The sequence below is a fragment of the Herpailurus yagouaroundi genome, unplaced genomic scaffold, assembly GCF_014898765.1.
Source record: "Herpailurus yagouaroundi ecotype Mexico unplaced genomic scaffold, PumYag 188, whole genome shotgun sequence".
In the NCBI taxonomy this organism is placed as follows: Eukaryota; Metazoa; Chordata; class Mammalia; order Carnivora; family Felidae; genus Herpailurus; species Herpailurus yagouaroundi.
The window spans coordinates 7892069-7912836 of record NW_024412419.1 but is presented as its reverse complement, the minus strand read 5'-3'; the positions used below and the strand labels follow the sequence as shown (position 1 = coordinate 7912836).

General features: G+C 56.4%; 1 long non-coding RNA gene across 1 annotated transcript; it reads right to left on the bottom strand.

The window, feature by feature from the left end:
- Positions 1-19724: 19724 nt before the first annotated feature.
- Positions 19725-20483, bottom strand: LOC121044553 (uncharacterized). The gene is made up of 3 exons (XR_005797351.1): positions 20285-20483; positions 19995-20044; positions 19725-19814 (listed from the first exon to the last, which is right to left on the bottom strand). It is a non-coding gene; the product is annotated as an uncharacterized LOC121044553 (long non-coding RNA).
- Positions 20484-20768: the final 285 nt, after the last annotated feature.

Here is a 20768-nt window from a genome sequence, read left to right as displayed (position 1 = left end):
CTGGATCTTTCGTCGACCAGAACCCACGTTGGAACTTTCTAGCACTTTTGAGACCCCTCACTAGCATATATACAAAACACACTCTTATCGCCCCAGAGATACCAGGGTTTTAGGAGATCTGTGCCAGGAACTGGGGACAAATACCGTACTTGGGCTTATGTATTAGGATTATTTTCAATTGTAGGATTTTTTTCCTGAATCATTTTAAAGTCGCTTCTCCATTGGAAGACAGTTACTTTAATTTTTTTTTAACGTTTATTTATTTTTGAGAGACAGAGTGTGAGCGGGGGAGGGGCAGAGAGAGAGGGAGCCACAGAATCCGAAGCAGGCTCCAGGCTCCGAGCTGCCGGCACAGAGCCCGACGCGGAGCTTGAACCCACGGACCTTGAGATCGTGACCTGAGCTGACGTCAGATGCTCAACCGACTGAGCCACCCAGGCGCCCCTGAAGACAGTTACGTTAGTTAAAATCAGACGATGTGTAATCCATATATCCATAATGACTATTCTGACTACGAGTGATCCGCAAAGGTCACGCAATGCTAAAAAGAGACAAAACGTGATGCACAAAACAGGGCTCCCTGGACTTTGCACGCAGGAATAACCTCCCAACAGTGTCAATTTGAGAAATGAATATTTGTAAATCTTACTCTCTTGGGATAACTGAGTCAGTGAGGATTCTCGAGGCTGAGTGATTCATCCCACAAGCATGGACGGGGAGCTTCCTGGGTTTCCGAGGCTATGAGAAGTACAAAGAGACAGTTGCTCTGAAAGCACACAGTTCAGTCCTCAGTCCACAAGGGCAGATAATTCTACTCTCAGGTGTAAGTATCACAGGGTGATGGCCGATGTCACCTACGTTAGTGGTGAGTCTCAGGAAAAGGGTCAAAGATAAACTTTGAGGAGGAGGTGATACGTGAGCTGAGTTCTGAAGGTCAAAGTGGAGATGACCAATGTTAGGACAAAAAGCTTCATGGGGCGCCTGGGTGGCGCAGTCGGTTGAGCGTCCGACTTCAGCCAGGTCACGATCTCGCGGTCCGTGAGTTCGAGCCCCGCGTCAGGCGCTGGGCTGATGGCTCAGAGCCTGGAGCCTGTTTCCGATTCTGTGTCTCCCTCTCTCTCTGCCCCTCCCCCATTCATGCTCTGTCTCTCTCTGTCCCAAAAATAAATAAACGTTGAAAAAAAAAAAAAAAAAAAAAAAAAAGCTTCAGGAAGTTCGAAGGAGTTGGGTGAGGCCCAGAAAGAAATATCCTGAGGTTGAGCTGAGCTGGGCGAAAGACAGGTCAGCAAGAGGCCAGGTCACAGGTCTTGTGTGGGGGCCACGGCCTCTTGACTCTCCTCCTGGGGTATAATGGGAGCCAGTGAAGGGCTGAAGGGAGGTGTCAGGTAATATTTGAGTTTTAGGGGGATCTCTGTGACAGCAATTTGGAGGAAGATCTGGAGAGAAGACGACACCGGAGGCAGGGAGCCAGCCTGGGGGGGGGGCACTATAACTGTGGGGACAGCACCTCAGGAACGGGACCTCCCTGGGGTCAGCCAAACTCAAGGTTGAGGGCCCGTCCTCCATACGATGGACCTCACCTAAGACACCAACCACAAGCTCAGGGATCCCTAGGACCACCGACATTTTAGAGCCGCTGGCTACAAATTTGGCAGTCCCCGTGGATCCCCTCAGGTTTGACAATTCCCTACAGTGGCTCACAGAACTCAGGCAAGGGTTATACTTTATGGTTACAGTTGTATTATAGCTAAAGATAAAAATTAAACCTGGCCAAAGGAAGAGGGTAGAGGGTATAGAAGTCCAGAGTGTTCGGAGTAAGGAGCCCCCACGGTCACTGGGGTCGTGGCATTCGACTGTGACGTTGTCCACTGGGAATGCTCACTCGAGCTTTGGGGTCCGGCATTTTTACTGGGATCTAATTACCTAGGCACAATTGCTTGAACCATTGGCTTTGGGATTGACCTCAACCTCCGATTCCTCATCCTGCCCCTCAGGGCGGCTCTGATACCGTGTGGCTTAAGCCCCAACACTCTAATCACTCGGTTGGCCTTTGTGGTGTGGCCAGGCCCCCTCCTGAGTCATCTGCTACCATGAACTCTCAGGACTCCCTCATCACCATGAATAACAAGACACTCTCTTACTCAGAATCTCGAGGGCTTTGAGGCTTGTCCCCAGGAGGTGGGACACAGGCACCGGTGCACAGGACACCGTGGGGATGTGTGGAGCCCGGGGCTGGGAGATGAGACGTGCCCGAAAAGGAAGGTGTCTGAGCAGTGGGGGTGGGGAGGACGGGGGGGGGGGTGTTGGTAAAAGGTGTCTATGGTCACCAGAGGGGTGGGACTCGGGAAACAGAATCCTTTTATCATTTTTTCCCTTATAGTCTGTGCTTTTGGGGTCTTGTTTAGGAAGTGTTTTCCAATCTCTAGGTTACATAGTTTTCCTATGACATTTTCCTTCTGCACGCATATCTCAGAAATACTGTGGGTTCAGTTCCACATTATTGCAATAAAGCCAATATTGCAATAAAGTGAGCCAAGTGAATTTTTTTGGCCTCCCAGTGAATATAAAAGTTATGTGTACCTTTTACTATGGTCTCTTCAGCGTACAATAGCACTGTGTCTAAAAAACCAAAACAAAACAAAACAACGTGCAGACCTTAATTAAAAAGTACTCTATTGCCAAAATATGCTGGCCGTCATATGGGCTCTCAGTGAGTCATAACCACTGGCCGCATAAACAGAGCACTGATCGCCATACCGAATAGACTAATGGCGAGAAAGTCTGAAATATTTACCAACTATTTCGCGACCAATATGTGACACAGAGGCACAACGCGAACAAATGTTGTTGGGAAAGTGGAGCCCAGAGACTCGACGCAGGGTTAACACCAAACTCCGATTCGTAAAGAACACGGTGTCTGCACAATAAAACGAGGTACGCCTGCATCAGGCTCGTAATTAAAGTGATTACCTCATCATGGAGTCTGCTATTTAAGACGTGCTCTGAGGTACAAGAGCCCGCTTCATTTTACACGTATGAGGAGTCAGTTTCCCCTGGTTTCCGCGGGGCCATCTTTACTGGACGGCAAGTGCCCGAGTGAGTATACCCAGAAGCATTTACGAACTCTCTATTCTGCTTATTTGTTTCCTCATCTATTCCTGACCTAGTATCAGACTGATTTTATTTCTGACTCTCTACTAAGACTAACAGAATCTGTTATGCTGAACTTGCACCGGCTGTGGGGCTGATGCCTCCAAGCTGGCTTTGCCCGGGAGGGCCGGGTGGGAGGGGAAGGGGGCCCCTGAGCCGTGTCCTTGGGGCAAGCCACCCACCTGCTCTGAGGTCCCTGAGCCCCTCTCTGCAGGCTATAGGCCTGGTGTGACTGGGGGACTTTGGTGCTAAAATGGCCCCAGGCAAACCGGCACCAACTCAATCAGGAAACAAAGGAAGGAGGTCACTGTCGTTCCAAAAATCCCCTTCCCCAAGATCCGGCTGGCCTGCGTGGCCTCTCTTCTCAAATACTCAGCCCGAGCTCCGGTCGGTGACACCAGGGTAAGAAGTAAAGGTTTTTCCAGATGCAAGATCAAAGCTAAAATCCAAAAGAGTATTAGGTTCCAGGGCAAGGACTTTCCAAACAATGAGGCTCCATTGTTTGCGTGTCTTCCAAGGTTGTGATGGGGAAGGCCCTTTTCTTTTTTCTCTGGACTGCCAGTCGAAACAGGACTAAGCAAAGAGCAGCACGAAGTACCCAGCAAATATGGATTCATGCACGAGCCATCGCTGGGACTGGACTGGGGTTGGGGGGTTGGGGACGCCAGCTCTGCCTTTAATGGCCGAGGAGGAGTCGGGCCCAAGGCGCCTCTCTATCTAGGTCCCAGGGTGCAGCGGTGCCAGATATGAGATGCCAGCCCAGACCGCTGATGAGAGGGCACGCTTCGAGGCCTGGGTGCCGTGGCCCAGCCCAGCCCCGTCCAGCCCAGCCCGCGCCCGCTCTGGGAGCCACTTTCCCACATGGGGAAGATCGCATGTGCAAGATGACAATCATAAACACAAAAAAATCGGGTGATCAGGCTTTTTGTGTTTATGAACCCGGGCAGAGGGCTGGTGATCGTTCAGGAGACCTGGCCTGTCATCCCTCCTGCTGGGTGCCCAATGGTGGTCTCTCAGTGCACTCGCCAGACGACCCGTGTCCCTGGACCGAGGTTCAAAGTGCCAGGAGGGTCACTCCAGGTAGCAAATCCAGGCCCCGGGGTCTCCTGCCTGGAGCGCAGCCCCCGTGGTGGAGAAGCAAAGCCACGGGCAGATGCTCTGATGTTCAGTCGGCCTCCTCCCCCTGGAAACCAGCCAGCAGCCTTGGTCCGACCCTCAGGGTTGAGTGTCCTTCGAGAAGCCAGATCGTTCATTTTCTCTGCCAGCCCTCCGGATGTTTGACGGCCACTTCCTTCTCTATGTGTGTCCCATGTCCTCCACGTTAACAAACCCGCCAGGCAGCAGGTGCTGGCGTTGACGAGGGCACTCACCCCCCTGGCTTGGGACCAGTTGTGTAATTTGGAGAGATTTTAATAATTTAGGAAAGCGCCCCCCCCCCCCCCGATCCTCCTGCATCTCCTCCTTGCACACTGCTGCTACCTCCAACATTCTGACACCAGAGGTGTGGGGTTCGTCCCGCTCGGGTGATTCCTCGACACCAGCCGGATGTCCTAGGATTGAACTCAATTCTGACACCATCCACCTGGAGACAGTGTCAGATCCCACAGGTTAGGGGCTCAGTCCCACGGGACAGCCCCCAACCCCCCCCCCCCCCCGGCCCCCTTCAGACATCCATGGCAAGTCCGGATGGGCATCTGTGCTTCCGACCGTCTGGCTGTGCATTGCAGGTTCCCACGACCTCCTCCTTCGATTAATTTACTCGAGAGGCTCTCAGAACTCACAAAAACAGGGGCGCCTGGGTGTCTCTGTCAGTTGGGCGTCCGGCTTCGGCTCAGGTCACCATCTCACGGTCCGTGGGTTCGAGCCCCGCATCGGGCTCTGTGCTGATGGCTCAGAGCCTGGAGCCCACTTCGGATTCTGTGTCTCCCTCTCTCTCTGCCCCTCCCCTGCTCACACACACACATACACACACACACACACTCTCTCTCTCTCTCTCAAATGAATAAAAAAATTATTTTAAAAAAAGAACTCACGAAAACAGATGATTTACTGTTTACTCATTTTTTTTTCTAAAAGGATCGGACAAAGGAGACAGGTGAACTTCCAGTCGGAAGAGGTGGACAGGGCAGGGTTATGTGGGAAGGGGCTTCACTCCGTGCCCAGTGCACCCCCGGCACCTCCACGAGCCACCAGCCTGGAAGCCCTGGGTCCCCCGCACTTGAGGGCTTTTTAGAGAGGCTTTATCACCTAGGCATGATGGCTCATTAACTCCATCCCAGCCCCTGTCCTCTCTACGGAGAGTGGAGGGTGAGGCTGGAAATTCCAGCCTTTTAATCACTGCTTGGTCCTCTGGTGACCAGTCCCCTCCCGCAGCCCGCCGGGACTCACCTCGTTAGAACAAAGACACTGCTATTACCCAGGAAATTCCGAGGGATTTAGGAGCTCTGTGTCAGACTACGGTCAAAGAGCAAATATTGGAACAGAAATGCTCCTAAATGCTCTTATCACTCAGGGCATCGCAAAGGTTTTAGGAGCTCTGGGGCCAAGAACCAGGGGCAGAGACCAATATACGTATTTTCTATTATCTATCACAGGTGCAAAATAAAAACGTAGGGCCCTTGTTCAGAAATCATTACATGTTTCAGAACGGCAGCAGCGGAGCGTTAAACCGACTCCGGGCCCTGTGTGATGGCCCATGACGACAGCCTCGTTGTGGTCACTCCCTCCCGGGTGGCCTCTGGGCTGTCAGTGCCCTCTCTAAAGGGCAGGGGTCAGGCTCACTGGGCCTGGGCAGGGTGGGCATCAGACCTGGTCAGGTCTCTCCCTTGTCCAGTGTTGCAGCCTCTGTGGTCAGAGATGAGCCACTGTCCCCAAGCCCTGCAGGCTGCCCAGAAATGCAGATTCCAGGCCCCCCCAGTCCCCCGGGTCAGCATCTCTGGGTACGAGGTGAGGCCTCTGCCTTCTGAACCTTCTCCCCGGCTCGAGCTGCCGCCGTCAGGAGGGCCGAAAGTCACTGAGTCACTGCTGGCCCCGGGCCTTTTTCTGCAGCCTCTGGGAGGTGGGGTGGGGGTGGGGGGCGGGTGCAGGGAGGCTCGACTGTTCGCAGAGTTGACTGTTAGCTAAATTTCTCATTCTTTTCCAGCCCCGTCGCCCCATCCCTGGCGCGAGCAAGCTCTTTCTGACCTTCTCCTTGCAAGAGCAGGCCTGACCTTACATCACCCACCAGGAGGGAAGCAGAAGTGACAGGCGGGAACACTGCCCAGCTGCCCGAGGTAGGAGACGGAGGGGACTGGGGCTCCCTCAGAGCTCCTGCCACGGGTCCGGGGGGCCAGCGAATGAGCAAGGCCACCAAGGTCCAGGACAGCTGGCAAGGAGGCGTGGATGCCGGAACGTGCTTTGGAGGGAGGGCCCAGAGGGAGGAGACACCTGTTTGCAGCCATAGCCATGAAGCTGGGCAGGGCCCCCCGACGACCGTGGCCTGTGACCGAGTCAGCTGCCGTCTGGTCTTCCTGCCAGGCCCTTCTCTTTTCTGGACCCCCCTCCCCATCCTGGTTCTCATTCTTAGTCCCCCACGCCAGCTTTCTTTTCGGCTTCAGCAGCTCAGGGCATGAAATCTCTCTCCTGGGGGCTCCTGGCGCTCATGGGGAGGTCAGAGCCCGGTGCTCAGAGTTGAACCAAGGTCCATCCGGGGCCAAAGTGCAGAGTCAGAGGTGAGAGAGGTGCCTCAGGTGGCCACAAGTGCTGGCCTGTCTGCCTTGTTGGGAACGTTTGAGGAAGGACGCCGGTGGCTGCGACCCATGTCGCAGTATGATGTCATTGCACCCGGTTGTCTGGGGGGCATCGTTTCCAGTCTTTCGGGAGCAGAAACTGAGTCTTCCCACAGCAGGTGGTAAAGCATTTATAAGGCAGGAGGGGGACGTGCCCGAATTTCTGGGAGGAATGTTGCCTACGTACCTGTGAATGACTACAAAGCAAACCTTTAGGAACAGACGTTGTGGGGGGCAGTGGGGGGACGGAATGGCCCCGGAGACCAAGCCAGGAGGTCTGTGCCCCAAGGGGCTCTGCAGAGGGGGATGAGGTTCGTGTTTCCGGCTGTCCTCAGGGCCAGAGGTCTACACACAGCACTTTAATCCGCCTCTGGTGACTGGGCCAGGTCGGGGACTCGCCCTTCCCAGAACAGGGGAGGTTGACAGGGTGGCTCTCGGCCCTGAAGACGTGCAGGGAGTGACCCCAGCGGAGGCAGACAGCTCCGGACCCTGTGCCTACCGCCAGCAAGGCCACAGATGTGCTCTGAAAGTGCCAGGGGCCCGGGAGACTGCAGGGCGCAACTCAGGGATTCTCTGCGGACCCCAGACGAGAGTCGAGCGGTGACACCCTGCTTGAACCCCAAACTCCTCGGCGAGGGCCTGGGTAGGCAGGCAGCAAGGACCCAGGGAGCCTCCTTGGGCCTGACATTCATCACTTGTATGCGAAGGAGGCCCCAGCGTAGGTGTTAACACACAGACCAGAGCAAGGGCGACAGAAAGCCTGCCTGCCTCCAGAACATTCCTGCTGAAACAGCAACAGCACGAGGCAAAGAGACGCATTCCAGAAATAGGACCCCCCACCCCCACCCCGGGGCCCCAGGGCTGCTGTTGGAGCAAAAGCGCACACAGCAGGCTCAGTCTGGATGCTTTTTGCTTTTTCCCTTTCTCGGTTGTTGTTTCTTGTATAAATATTCCGGTTCCTCATCAAAGCCCTGAGCGCTTATGTGTCTTGTCTTGCTCGGCCGTTTCTGAGCTGGCGAGACAGAGCCCGGTGTCCCCAGGTGAACTCAGGATTTCAAAACGATCTCCAGCCCTGATTTTTCCCCGGTTCTTCCAGAGACGTCCTCCACTCGCACAATGTGTTCCTAAATCTTCATGATGGTGGCTGATTCGGGGGAAAGCCCCACCCCCCCACCGGCCACAGCAGGAATGGCAGTGGCCATGATGGAGGCCGCACACGGGAACCCCCTGGGTATTGAAAAAGCAACTGCAGGGCATGGGCCCCACCCGGAGACCCTGATCTAGTGGGTGTGCAATCTGTTCCCTGGTGATTCCAACACAAGGCCTGGGCAGGGAAGCGTGCCCCGCCTTGCCACCAGATGCCAGCTGACCGGCGAGAGGCAGGAAGGGCCCTAGGTTCTTGCCAGCGGAATGACTTTGGCAGAGGCCTTGGGTTCCCCACGTGCGAACTGGGATAGCATCCTGCCCTGTCTCCCGGGGCCGTAGAGAACGTCAACTGATTTAAAAGCCGGGCCGGCTGCTGGGCGGCCGCCAGGAAATGCCCTGCCTCTCCGAGGCAGTGCATCGTGGCTGGGAGTCTAAGGCCTTGGGAAGGACACCAAGCCCCCCGTGGGCTGCAGACGCCAAGTGCGGTGTGGGCTCTGTGACCGCGCAGAGGATCCGCCAGGAGGCGGTGGGGGCCTTCTTTCCCGGGCTTCCGCGGGGAGCAAGGGCCGGCCCAGGTGGAACAGGGCAGGGACCGGGGATGGTTTGCAGGTGTTGGCCACACGATGCCAGGAGGGACACCAACGCGCTTCTGCGATTGGAGGTTTCGCCTGGGTCTGGAAAGAAAAGAAGTTACAGGGTGGTAGTTTGAGCGGAGGCCCCGGGGCCACACCGCCTGCATCAGAGTCCAAGCTTCCCCCTGGAGAAGCCACTTGAGCCTCAGTGTCTCACAGTGTCAGCACAGAGGGCCTAGAGCCACTCCGGGGACCGGATGAGACAATCCAACCCGGTGCTGGCCTTTGACGTGTTATTATTATTGCTGCTGCCGGAGCCATGGTTGGGCCGCGACTGGCCCGTGACTTCAGGGGTGCAGCTCATTTCTTGTTCACAGCCGTCCTACAGTAGGTATTATACTCGCCCCTTTCCTAGGTGAGGCGACTGGGACTCGGGTTGAGTCACTCGCCTGAGGTGACAGAGCCCGTGGGCGGAGACAGAGCCAGAATTTGAACCCGCGTGTGTCTAACCCCGGAGACGCTGTTGCAGGTGCCTGGCCTCGTCCAAACAAGCACTTTTGAAGCCGTGCGAAAATGGGAGGGAAGAGAGGGCCCTGGGCAGCTGGGGGCGAGCAAGCAGCAGCTTGTCTGACAGAAGCCCCTGGCAACCCCCCCCCCCCCCCCCGCCCCGACAGGAGCACAGGGGACACCTGGGGGGAGGGGCAGGGGAATGGGAAGGCTCAGAGAAGCAGCGGCAGGGGATGAGGCTCTGGGGTCTCCTGAACTCGTACCACGTGCTCAAAGGGCGAGTAAGGCGTTTGCTGAACCCTGAATCCGCGCCCTCGGTGCGACTCTCCTGGAGACAGTCTACGATCTGTGACGGACGAGGGAACGACCAGGCCTTGTGTCCAGTCGCCGGGAAAGACACAGAGGATTGCAACAGACAGAAGGGTGAGGAGGACGTGGGCTCTGGGACGGCTGGGTGCTTTCCGCCGTGGAGAGGCCCCAAGGGCACCCAGCACACCCGCCCGCGTGCGACCCCGTCCCCAGGCCTCCGCAGGGCTGGGTCCCCGCTGGAAGCTCTCTCTCTCTCTCTCTGCATTGTCGCGTGTCCAACACAGCTCTCCACGTCTCCTCCGTGGTCCCCAGCTGGGATGGGGTCTGCCCCCCGACCTTCCAGGGCTATCCGACCGCTTCGAGGGCCCGTCCGGGTCTGCGTCTTCGCCCTCCCGCTGACGAGACTGGAAAGGCAGCCGGAGGAACACGAGAGAGCAGCCATGTGCTGGGCCTCGCCTCCTGGGACTTGGGCGTTGGGTTGGGGCCGTGGCCTGTGCCTACGTTATGAACGGGGGTGACAAGCAGGGCTGCAGGGGGGTTTCTGGAAACCCTTAAGTGTCTCTCCCAAGCGTGTTATTCCTGGTCAGTGGCATTGAACCTGGCTGTCCGTTCCTCTCGGAAGCTCTAAGCCTCACAGCCTGAGCTACCGTGGGCCCTCTTGTCTGCAACCGGGCACCCCGAGGAGACCCTCAAGAAGAGAGGACTGGCGGTGGTTACCCTTGCCATCAGGGTCTCAGGCAGGACAGACCCCGTTGGCATTTCAAGAGGGAAGCGTGACCCACAGAGGAGACACGGTGACCGAGCTCACGTCCTGGGCTCACCTGGAATGGAGGCCTCCGGAGCCCAGGGGAGGCCGGCCACGCGGCCACTGGGGTGAACCGTGTTGAAGCTGTGTGGGCTGGCAGCTCCTAATTGTGCCAAGAGTTGGAAGAAAGAAAGAACGGGCTCGAGACATGTTAACAGAATCAGAGAGCTTGTCTCTGTAGCCTTGACTAATGTGACTCAAAACTGAGCACAGGCCGGAGGCACCTGGGTGGCTCAGCGGGTTAAGCGTCGGACCCTCGACTTCGGCTCAGGTCATGATCTCACGGCTCGTGAGTTCAAGTCCCACATCGGGCTCGGTGCTGACAGTGCGGATCCTGCCTGGGATTCTCTCTCTCTCTCTCTGTCTCTCTCAAAATAAACTTAAAAAAAAAAAAAACAACTGAACAGAGTCTGACTTGAACACAGAGCGATTTCGTAGCCCTCCGGACATCTTGAGGGAAAGTGTGGGAACCTTGGGAATTGCACGGGCACTTTTGGGAATGTTTGCTTTGCTGGGATGCCCAAGCCCCCAGAGCCCGCGAATCACCCCCCTCCCCCCGCCCCAGCTGATAAAGCTCCACCTTCTGTCTCCTCCTCACCCGCCCACTCTTGCTGCCTTTAGACAGCAAGAGGGTCACCAGGCAAGATGAGGGAGACCAGTCTTCAGGACCCAGAAAGGGTACCAAACTCCTACCAAACCCCCCAACATGTGCCAATGTATTTAATCCCAGTCTCGAGGAGTATATGCGAGAACGGGTTTGAGAATATTTAGACTAGGAAGAAAGAAATCGAATGCTAGATTGGGTTGATCTCATTAAATATAGTTGCACTTAGGAAAAATCTGGAGTCCGGGTGAGCCGGGTGAGGCTGTTGGCTCAGTGGTTGGCTGTTAACCTGGACCCGGTGTTGGCCCAAGATAAAGGAAGTTGAGTTTTCACACTAATGTAAAGTAAGGAGTCCAAACACATCAGGGGAATAAATGGTGGGCAGACTTGTCCTGTGCAGCCCCTCCCCCGCCCCCGCCATTCCCCCAAGGATACAGTCCCTTTACCTGAGTCTAGCTGTCAAAGTTAGCGGACCAGCATCTTTGAAGAGAGAGGAAGTCAATATCCCTCCCCCTACCCCCTCCCCGGGGCTGCCGAGATAGCCCGGGATCTGTCCCCACTGAGATGGGCCCTCTGATTTCAGAGGGAATGTTGGGGTCCCTGAAGGGGCCAGGTGGGTGTGTCCCTGAGACAGGCAGCAGGACCCACATGGTCCTCAAAGGCGCTGCCCTGCAGAGGTCTTCAACCGATCACAGGGTTCCTGGGACCTAAGAAAGACTGTCGCTAATGTCCTCGTCGATTTGTACGACCAAAGAAACGTCCAGCTTGACAAGCAGAGACCTGGCCTGATTCATCATGGTGGAAAGTCAGGTGTTTCACCCGCTGCCCAGACCCGAGAGCCCTTGGAATCACCGAGGGGAGGTTCCCCAAGATGACACTACAGGTAAATGCCGCAAACTGCCCGCCACCCCCTTCCCCAAGGGGGCCTATGGCCATAATGAGCAACCGTGGAGTGGACCAAGAAGAACCAAGACTTGGGGGGCATTGCCAGACACTGGTCCTGAGCTCTAACGACCAAGGACTAGTTAGTAGGGTCTGGTGACTATGGCGCACCGGTCCGGACACTGGTTCATGGGGGTCAGTAATAAAACAAATTTTTGAATGGTTCCGTGATACATGGACCAGAGGATCCAAGGCTCACAGGACAAGGATTGTCACAGTGGAAACCAGCTGAGTGGATGTCTCCTCTCCTCCTCCTCCTCCAAAGCTCCCTCTCCTTATAAAAAGTATCAAAGCCCTACCACGTGCCTACCGAACTCAGAGACACCGTTTTTATCATCAAGCCTCAAAAAAAGAGACAGTGATTTAAATTCTAGCACCCTGGGCTTTGCAGAGACCTAAGGGTCCTGGAGGATGACGGGATTCGTGTGAGCTCGATCAGGTGGTGACTCCAACGACCGACCGACCGACCGCTCCTGTTCCCTGCCCCCCACCCCCGGGGCCTCTTTGCTGGAGCAAATAGCCAGCAGTGGCACCTTTGGGCAGTTATCGATGTGGGAAAGGCCCTCCTCCAACCCAGCAGGCAGAGGTCCCGTTGTCACCTGGTGGGTCTGTGGTTTCCTGTCGCCGCAGGGTTGCTCCTTGGCTCCTTGCCATAGTTTAGTCCCCGAAGACTTGAATCCCTCGTTGTTGCAGACGACATCGGGCGGGACCATGACAATGAGGACATCACGCTGAAGGCCACCGACGATCGGGGAGCGCAGAGTACCATCTGTACATGTCTGGAAGTCACCTGTGTGCCCGAGGGTATGACAACCCCCCCCCCCACCTGAGCAAAGTCCCCTGTAAGATGAACTTTGTGCTCTACAGAGAAAGGGGCACAGAGCATGGTGAGTCCCTGCGGAGTTTGGAGACATCAGATTCTGCATTTCCACGGGCTGCTCTGTTGCACTTAGTGAATGGCCACACCGTAGGCTTTGTGGCGAGGGCCAGCAAGGTCTTTCTAGCCGGTTCAGGCCTCAGTGCGGGGAGCTTGGGCCCTGATGGAGCCAGGGTGCCCTAAGTGTCCGGACCCGGAGGACCCAGGCCAGCCCCGATGAAGGAATCACAGCGCAGATGCCCCGCTCCAGAGCAAAGCCCCACTTCGAACAGCAAATAACGGCTCTTCGTTGCAAAAGCGGATCCTAGGCTGACTGTGGCCATGGACGACACCAAGTAATGGTGAACTTCAGCTAGACCCCTTGGACTGAATGTGGTCTCAGCCATCAAGCCACAGACTGGGTGTGGCCATTCAATCGCCAGGGGAGGTCGTGTTTATGAGACCTGCCTTGGGAAGGTCCCAAAGGCACAGGTAAGTTGAACAAGCAGGTGGTTCTTGTTCCTGTGCTCTGACTCCTGCTGCGTGACTGTTGTGGCCGAGATGACGCCACGTCCTACAGGGGGGACGCCCTACGGCCAGTTGCGTCAGTTTCCCAGGGCCGCGGTACCAAGTACCTCAAACAAGGTGACTCAGAACAACCAGATTTATCGTCTCACGGTTCTGGAGGGCAGAAGTCTGATGTCAAGAGGTTGGCAGAGCCGTGCTCCCTCTGAATCCTGTAGGGGGCGTCCTCCCTGGCCTCTACCGGCTTCTGGGGGTCGTTAGCCATCCTTGGCGATCCTTGACTTCCAGATGCATCCCTCTGGTCCCTGCCTCTGTCGTCGCGTGATGTGTGGATTATGGGTCACCTCCCATACTACTCCAGGGTGACCTCATCTTCCCTGACTACATCAGTAATGACCTTATTTCCAAATGAAGTCACGTTCTGAAGCACCGGGCCTTAGAATGTCAATGTAGCTTTGGGGGGGAGGGGGACACAGTTCGGCCCAAGCCCCAGAGGACTCAGGAGGAGAAGTCTGAGCCCGGTTTAAGACTCGCTCTGCGTGGCCGGTGGGCTGTCCGCCGTAGGCCCGGCCCCGAAGGCAGCGAGCCAGGGAAATCCCAAGCAGCCTGGTGGGCCTCATCCACGGTGAGACTGGATCCATCCAAGCTTGGCTCACTGGCCATCCGGAAACTGGGTATCCTGGCTAACGCTCCATGATAAATACCTTTCTGTTCGAACTAGCAAGAAGGGCCCGATCTGCTGCCTTAAAGAACACTATGATACAAATACTCCTTTTGTGATTAGAGAAAAGCAATAAAAATGCAAACGACAGGCTTCCCAGGGGAAATGTTGCCAGGAGGCAGGGGACTCCTGTGGGGTCCTGGGGGAGGGTAAAGACAGCCGTCTGTGAGCTGGTTTGTGCCTTGGCCCCACTGGGTCCAACCAAGCCCTGTATTTGGAGGGAGGGAAGGTGGGAGGGGAAGAGAGAGAGGAAAAAACACACCCTTAGTACAGGCCTGGTTCTCTGAGCCTCTGGGAAGCTCAGCCCCTTACCTGTAGCACAGGGCAGTGAAACGGAGTTGAGATATTGGTCAACAGAACCCTCCCCAGGCGATGTTCTTGAAATTCACACACACACACACACACACACACACACACGACAGGGCAGATCTGGGTGTTGTGGTGTCTGAAACTTAATTTGGGGAGCCCTATTTAAGAAAAAAAAACGCACATTAGGGGCATACCCCCGATGACTTCGTTAGCTTCCTGGGAAACGACAGGGTCAGGGGCTGTCCCGAAGGCAGAGAAGCACAGGGAAACACCCCTGTGTTTGGAAAGAGACCCCCTGGGAAAATGCAGGACAGACCAGCAGGGCTCGGGGCAGCTGGAGACCAGGGACGGCCGAGAGGGCAGGACGGGGCCCAGAACGCAGGGCAGCACGGCCAGGAGGGGCTGGGCCAGGAAAGGCTGGAAGGTGCGTCTGAGGGAGCCAGCCCGCTGGGTGAGCACAGGAGAAAATGATTGTGGCAGGAACATCGTGACTAAATTAGAGGGAAGAGAGGCAGTGAGGCTGAGGGACGTTCCTAGCTGCACGGGAGGAGGTGAGCGCAGGTAGAGGCTGCATAATGTAGCCATTATATCCCTGGGAGGAGGGGAGGCTGGCCGTGGCCCCAGGGTTCTGGGCTGGAAAGTCGGGGAAGAAGGGAATTTGACCTGAGGGGGGACAGGTGGCATCAGAGAGTCTGCAGGAGGAGAGGAGAGGAGAGGGAGGCGGCAGGACCAAGGGGAGGAGGGTGTGCGCATGAGGGAGGAGGGCGAGCCAGAAGAGCGTGCACACGCAGGTCAGGGTGTGGGGAGACCCCCGGGCCCACCCTGCCCTAACCAGGCCGTCACAGACACATCCACAAGCCCGTGAGGACCTTGACGTTATCCTACACCGTGCTGCAGATCTAAGAGGCTTAGGAGCTTGGAGCTTACGATTTACGACCGCGAAGCCGTCAGGTGGCCTCCCTACTCCCAAATGCCTTCTCCCCCACCCTGCGCGGCAGGAGGGGGGCGGCTCGTGCCCTCAGCTCGCTTTTTCAGAAGTGTCGTTTCGTCCTTATCATCCCCTTGCCCCGTCCGTGTCCGTGCATCAGCGGTTATGGCCACAGAGCGGAGGACGCTTCCTGAGGCCTGGGCCGCCCAGCTGTGCCCCTGCTGGAGAAGGACGTCTCTCCCTCCTGGTGGCAAGGAGCCGTCTACACCCTGAGCTGGCCACGGGGCGTGGGCCGCCCGCTTCACAGACTGGGTGGCCCAGCCTCACTCCGCGCTCCGGCCCTGTGGGATCTCTGTGATCCGTCCCTCCTCCCCCTCCACGCCCTCCGGGCCCCCCTGACTCACCAAGCTCCAGTGGGGTCCCCCTCTGTCCTGCCGTGCCGTCCTCAGGTGTGTGGAGACCCAGACCCCGGGAACTGGCGGTGGGGAAGGAAGTGTGTTCTTCGGAGTTGGAGGGAGGTTAGTAAGAAGGGATTAAGGGGAGGCGACTGGCCACCCCGCAGCGAACCTGGCCAGTGGATCTGTCTCTGAACCTAGTGACTCTGATCCTAGTGACAGGCCGGCCAGTGTCTGCGCGGCCTCAGCAGGAAGAACCGGGCGGCACGGCCCCGCCCTTCCATGATGCAGGTGGGGAGACTGAGGCCCGGAGCTGGAACCAGAACCCAGGGGGTTCTGGAACCCAGGGGGGGGGTCCACCCCCCGGGGTCAGGCTGCCCAGCAGATCTGCCCCCGAGGCCCTGTGCCAAGAGTAAAGGAGAAGCCATACCCACACAGCTGAGAGACAGCAGAGCACAGCCCCGTGATCTCGAAAAATGGAGAAATCACTTACAGCAACGTTTTGCTTGCCAAGGGTCCACATCTGAGATATCTGAGATGTCAGTTGGCTTACGGGTGCATAACCCCGGGGGAGGGCTCTTTCATGAGAGCCTGGCAGAGGGACGCTCTCCCTGTGCCCGGCCTCCCATGACCCGAGCCGCTGTGTTCTTTGTCCAGCTGGCACAAGGCATAGCTGGGTCCCCTGGGGTTTGCCCCAAGCCTGAAAGGCAGCCCAGGGCAAGAAGCACAAGCTTCCTCCTCCTGCCCCAGCCGCCCCACCTGGCCGTGGCCTGGATGCCATTACTTGAACGCTAATATAAGTGTGTTGTTTTAAGTTCATTTTGAGAGAGAGAGAGCGGAGGAGGAGCAGAGAGAGAGGGAGAGAGAATCCCAAGCAGGCTCAGCTCAGAGCCCAATGCAGGGCTCAGACTCATGAACCTTGAGATCCTGACCTGAGCCAAAACCAAGAATCAGACGCTTAACCAACTGAGCTACCCAGGTGCCCCTGCGGGGTGGTGCGTTTTGGTTTGTTTTGGGTTTTTGTAATTTTTTTTTTCAACGTTTATTTATTTTGGGGACCGAGAGAGACAGAGCATGAACGGGGGAGGGGCAGAGAGAGAGGGAGACACAGAATCGGAAACAGGCTCCAGGCTCTGAGCCGTCAGCCCAGAGCCCGACGCGGGGCTCGAAATCCCGGACCGCGAGATGGTGACCTGGCTGAAGTCGGACGCTCAACCGACGGCGCCACCCAGGCGCCCCGAGTTTTTTGTTTTTTGTTTTAATTTTTCTCCGGTCCCCCGCCCGCTCTCTGGTTTTTTTTTTTTTTTAACTGCATATAATATTCTGGGGACTCTCCCACAGCAATGTACATTACCCAAAAGCAAACATTATTACTTCACTTGATTTAAGCCTAAATTTCTAGAGACACTAAATTATCCATGGTGTCCGACACATGGTAAATCCCCACTGCCAGCTGACTACGTGCATAAAAATGCCACTTTGTCCCCGAATTTCACTACTTTCCGCCTCTCGGCCGGCTGGTCTCACGCCTCTGGCCCGGGCCAAGCAAGTCAGGCGGAAGAGATTTGGAGGCACTGGCCTATAATGGAGAAGAGATCCTTCCAGATGACAGTCCTATTTTCTAGTAGAGAGAGCAGGTGAGAGCCGGCTCTGCCCTGATACAGTGTAGACGCTGTTGGGAGTTTTATGTGCATTATTCCAGCAACCTACGTGATAAAGGCCTGACCGGGCAGAGATGGCCTATTTTCCCCTATTTTCTCCACCTTCTTCCTTAGCAAAAAGACCCTGATTCTATCTGGACACACGGGTGCTGGAATAAAAACTACATTCTTCGGAATTCCTTGTTGCCGGGTGGGGCTATGTGACAAATTCTGTCTGAAGGTCTATAAGCTAAAATGTTGTGTGTAACTCCAAGAAGGGCCCTTTAAAGGGAGGCAGAGGACCCCACTGTGCTCCTTTTTTCTTTTTAATGTTTATTTGTTTCTGAGAGAGAGAGAGAGAGAGAGAGTGAGCAGGGGAGGGGCAGAGAGAGGGAGGCACAGAATCTGAAGCAGGCTCCGGGCTCCGAGCTGTCAGCCCAGAGCCCGACGTGGGGCTCGGACTCACGGACCGCGAGACCATGACCTGAGCCGAAGTCAGATGCTTAACCGACTAAGCCACCCAGGCGCCCCTAAGCTGGAAATAAGACATGTGGCTGGAGCTTGGCAGCCATGTTGGGCCAGGAGGCGAGAGCATCCTGCAAGGGTGGCGAAGACGGTAAGAAAGATGGGGACTATATCCCTGCAGATTGTGACATCACTCAGTCAGCCCAGGGCTGCTTGCCTGTAGAAGTTTACATGACAGAAAAAGAAATTTTTATCTTGTTAAAAAAGCCAAAGGGCCATGGCAGGCCTTTTAGAGCCCTGGGCTCTTTCCATGGATAGCTCCCTACTATTAGGGAAGATTGTTAACATTTATTGAGTGCCCACCACTTGCCAGACGTATTATATACCTTATTTAATTAAATTTAATGTAATTTAGCTTAATTTAATTTCCCCAACAACCCTGGAGTGTTAGTATTATTATCCCGTTCTACAGATGAAGAAACTAAGGCTCAAAGAGGCTGAGGGACTGGTTAAGTCACACAGCTAGTAAATGATAGGGTCTGACTACCCCGTTGCGTACCTCCCTGCCTCCCAAACTCGGGGTTCATTGGCCTGTGCCTTCGTCAAGAGGAATCCACCCGAGGAAGTGAAGTCACTGAAAGTGGCTTTGTCTTGTTTTCTGCCACCCTCACATTTGAGCTGAAGTTCCAGAAACCATGCCATTTCCCAGGGGTGTGAAGGAAAACTGAAATCATGTTTTAATATCAGTAAATTATTTTCTTCACTTACGGGGGGGGGGGGAATCCCGTCGTCAGCTATAATAAATCCAACTCAATTACCCTTATTATAGTGATTACTGTTCCTGCCACTCTAATTGGCTTCTCTCTGCGTTTTCATTAAGAACCTGCATCTTCAAAGGTTTATAGCTCAGACACATTTTGACTCGGAGCTGAAAGCCAGATGGGGAACCCAGGCGCCACGAGAGGGAAGAAAGCCCAGCCCCCACCCCTGGAGCCAGCCCTCTGGGCCTCGGACGGTGCCCTCACCTTTGCACGACTGGTCACTGCAGCCGTCTCGGCACGGACCTGAGTCGCGTTGGGATGGGTCCCTGGGCTTGTCCGGTGGCAGTGTGGCCACAGCCCGGCCAAGGCTGCACTCCAGCTGGGATTCCGGAAGCTCATTCTGTTGGGACACCACTCCCCAGGGGACCCACCCGGGGCTGGTGGCGTAGGGTGGAAGGAGGTCAGGACGAGAAGTCAGACCTGGGTCATCGTCCTCCTGTTGTCCTGTGGTCTTGGGCCAGGTGCTTGGCCTTTAGAACGCCTCATCTTCAAAGTGGATAATGGTTGACCTGAGGCTCAAATGAGATCGACCGTGGAAAGCACTTAGGGAAGAGTGCTGGGTGCGTGTGGATGTCTGTGGTGGACCCTCAGAGCCTTCTCTCTTAGGTGGGGAGCTCGGGCAGGCTGGTTTTCTGGATCGGGGGGGAGACACACACTCAAGTCCTGCCCGCACGTGTCAGGCCAGCGACACTGGAAGGGTGCCCCCTCGGGTGTACGGGCTCCCGGGTGGCCGAGGGATGACCGCGTGGCAGAGGGGAAGGGTGCTTTCCTTGGACGGCCCTGGGTTCCGATCCTGATCGCTCCACTGACTCTCCAGGTGACTCCGGGCAAGTCCCCCGGTTTTCGCCGGTCTGAAATGCAGGTGATGACTGTGCGAGGTGCAGGCCAGCACAGGTTGGCCCTCCGCACAGCAGACCTACTGTTATTAGCAGTGGGTAAACTGGCAAGAGTCACAGAAACGGAGGAGCGGAGGGGACCTGGCTGGCAGTCTCGTTGCGCAACGTTCCCCCGGCCCTGGTGACTGTTCCCGAGGGAAGAATAAACGCTATCCCGCTGGAGGGGAACAAGGCCCATCCAAGGGTGGCGTTTGGGGAGCTCACCTGGAGGCCCCTGCCTAGGGATCTCGACCGGGACCCCCAGTTCTCACCTCTGCCGGCCCCACCTGCCGCGTTTCCGCCGCTCACCCCGCAGCCAGCGTCATAGGGGTCATTATTGCTTTATTTCTTGCAGCAAGACAGAGCCAGCCTCGATTCGGGGGGCGCACGGGGACAGGGGGCAGGGGGGTGGCCCCCGCAGAAGGGCCGGGTGAACGTCTGGGGAGGGCTCCTTCATGTGGCCAAGATGCAGGGTGGCTGTGGGAGCAGGGAAGCCTGAACTCACTCTTGGTTCTCCCTTGGGCCCCATAACCCCCACCCTGCTGTCCCTCCCCGTGACTGTCTCTCCCGCATGCTGAGGCCCGACCACGACAGACCGGGCTGCGGTACGCGGAGGGTGGGCCCAGGCTCAGCAAGTTGAATGCTGGCTTCACTCACTTGCGGGCGGGAGCAACTTCCTGGGCCTCTCCGGGCCTCAGTTTCCTCATCTGTAAAACAAGGTAACAAAACGAGGCAGTGCACTCCGGGGCCTGGCATGCGGTAGGTTCTCAACAAACACGGCAGCCTCCCAGGACCCGGTGACCACCCACCCCTTTATCTAACAGGCCCGCAGGCCAGGCATCTGGGGCGAGGGGAGAGCCACAGCTCGCCGCCTTGCACCCCTCCCATCAGACCGGCTGCACCCACCCCTCCCACTCCAGCGCCTCCCCCGTCAAGGCTCTTGTCACCTGCACTGTCCAGCAAGCTCCTAATCAGTCTCTTTGCCTCCAGCTTCTCCCTTTCCCGTCCCTTCTATGGCCCACTGCCCCAGCCGCCCTCCGAAAATCTCTCCATTCGGAAGTCCTCAATGGTACTACTGTATGATTCCAAGTATGTGACATTCTGGAAAGTGCAGAACCACGGAAACAGAAAAAAGGTCAGTGGGTGCCAGGGGGTGGGGTGGGGCGGGACGAACGGAGCACAGAGGAGCTTTAGGGCAGCGAATACTCCGTAGGATGCTGTCGTGGTGGGTACGTGATACATACCCGGCTGCCAGACGCCTGGAAGGTACGACACCAACAGTGGCTCTAAGCTTGACCTGTGCACTTGAGTTAATGCATCAACATTAGTTCATCAGTGGCAACAAACGTACGGTGCCAATGCCCTGCATTAATCAGAGGAGAAATCGGTGCGGGGTGGGGGGCGGGTAGTGGGAATTTGGGAACTCTACTT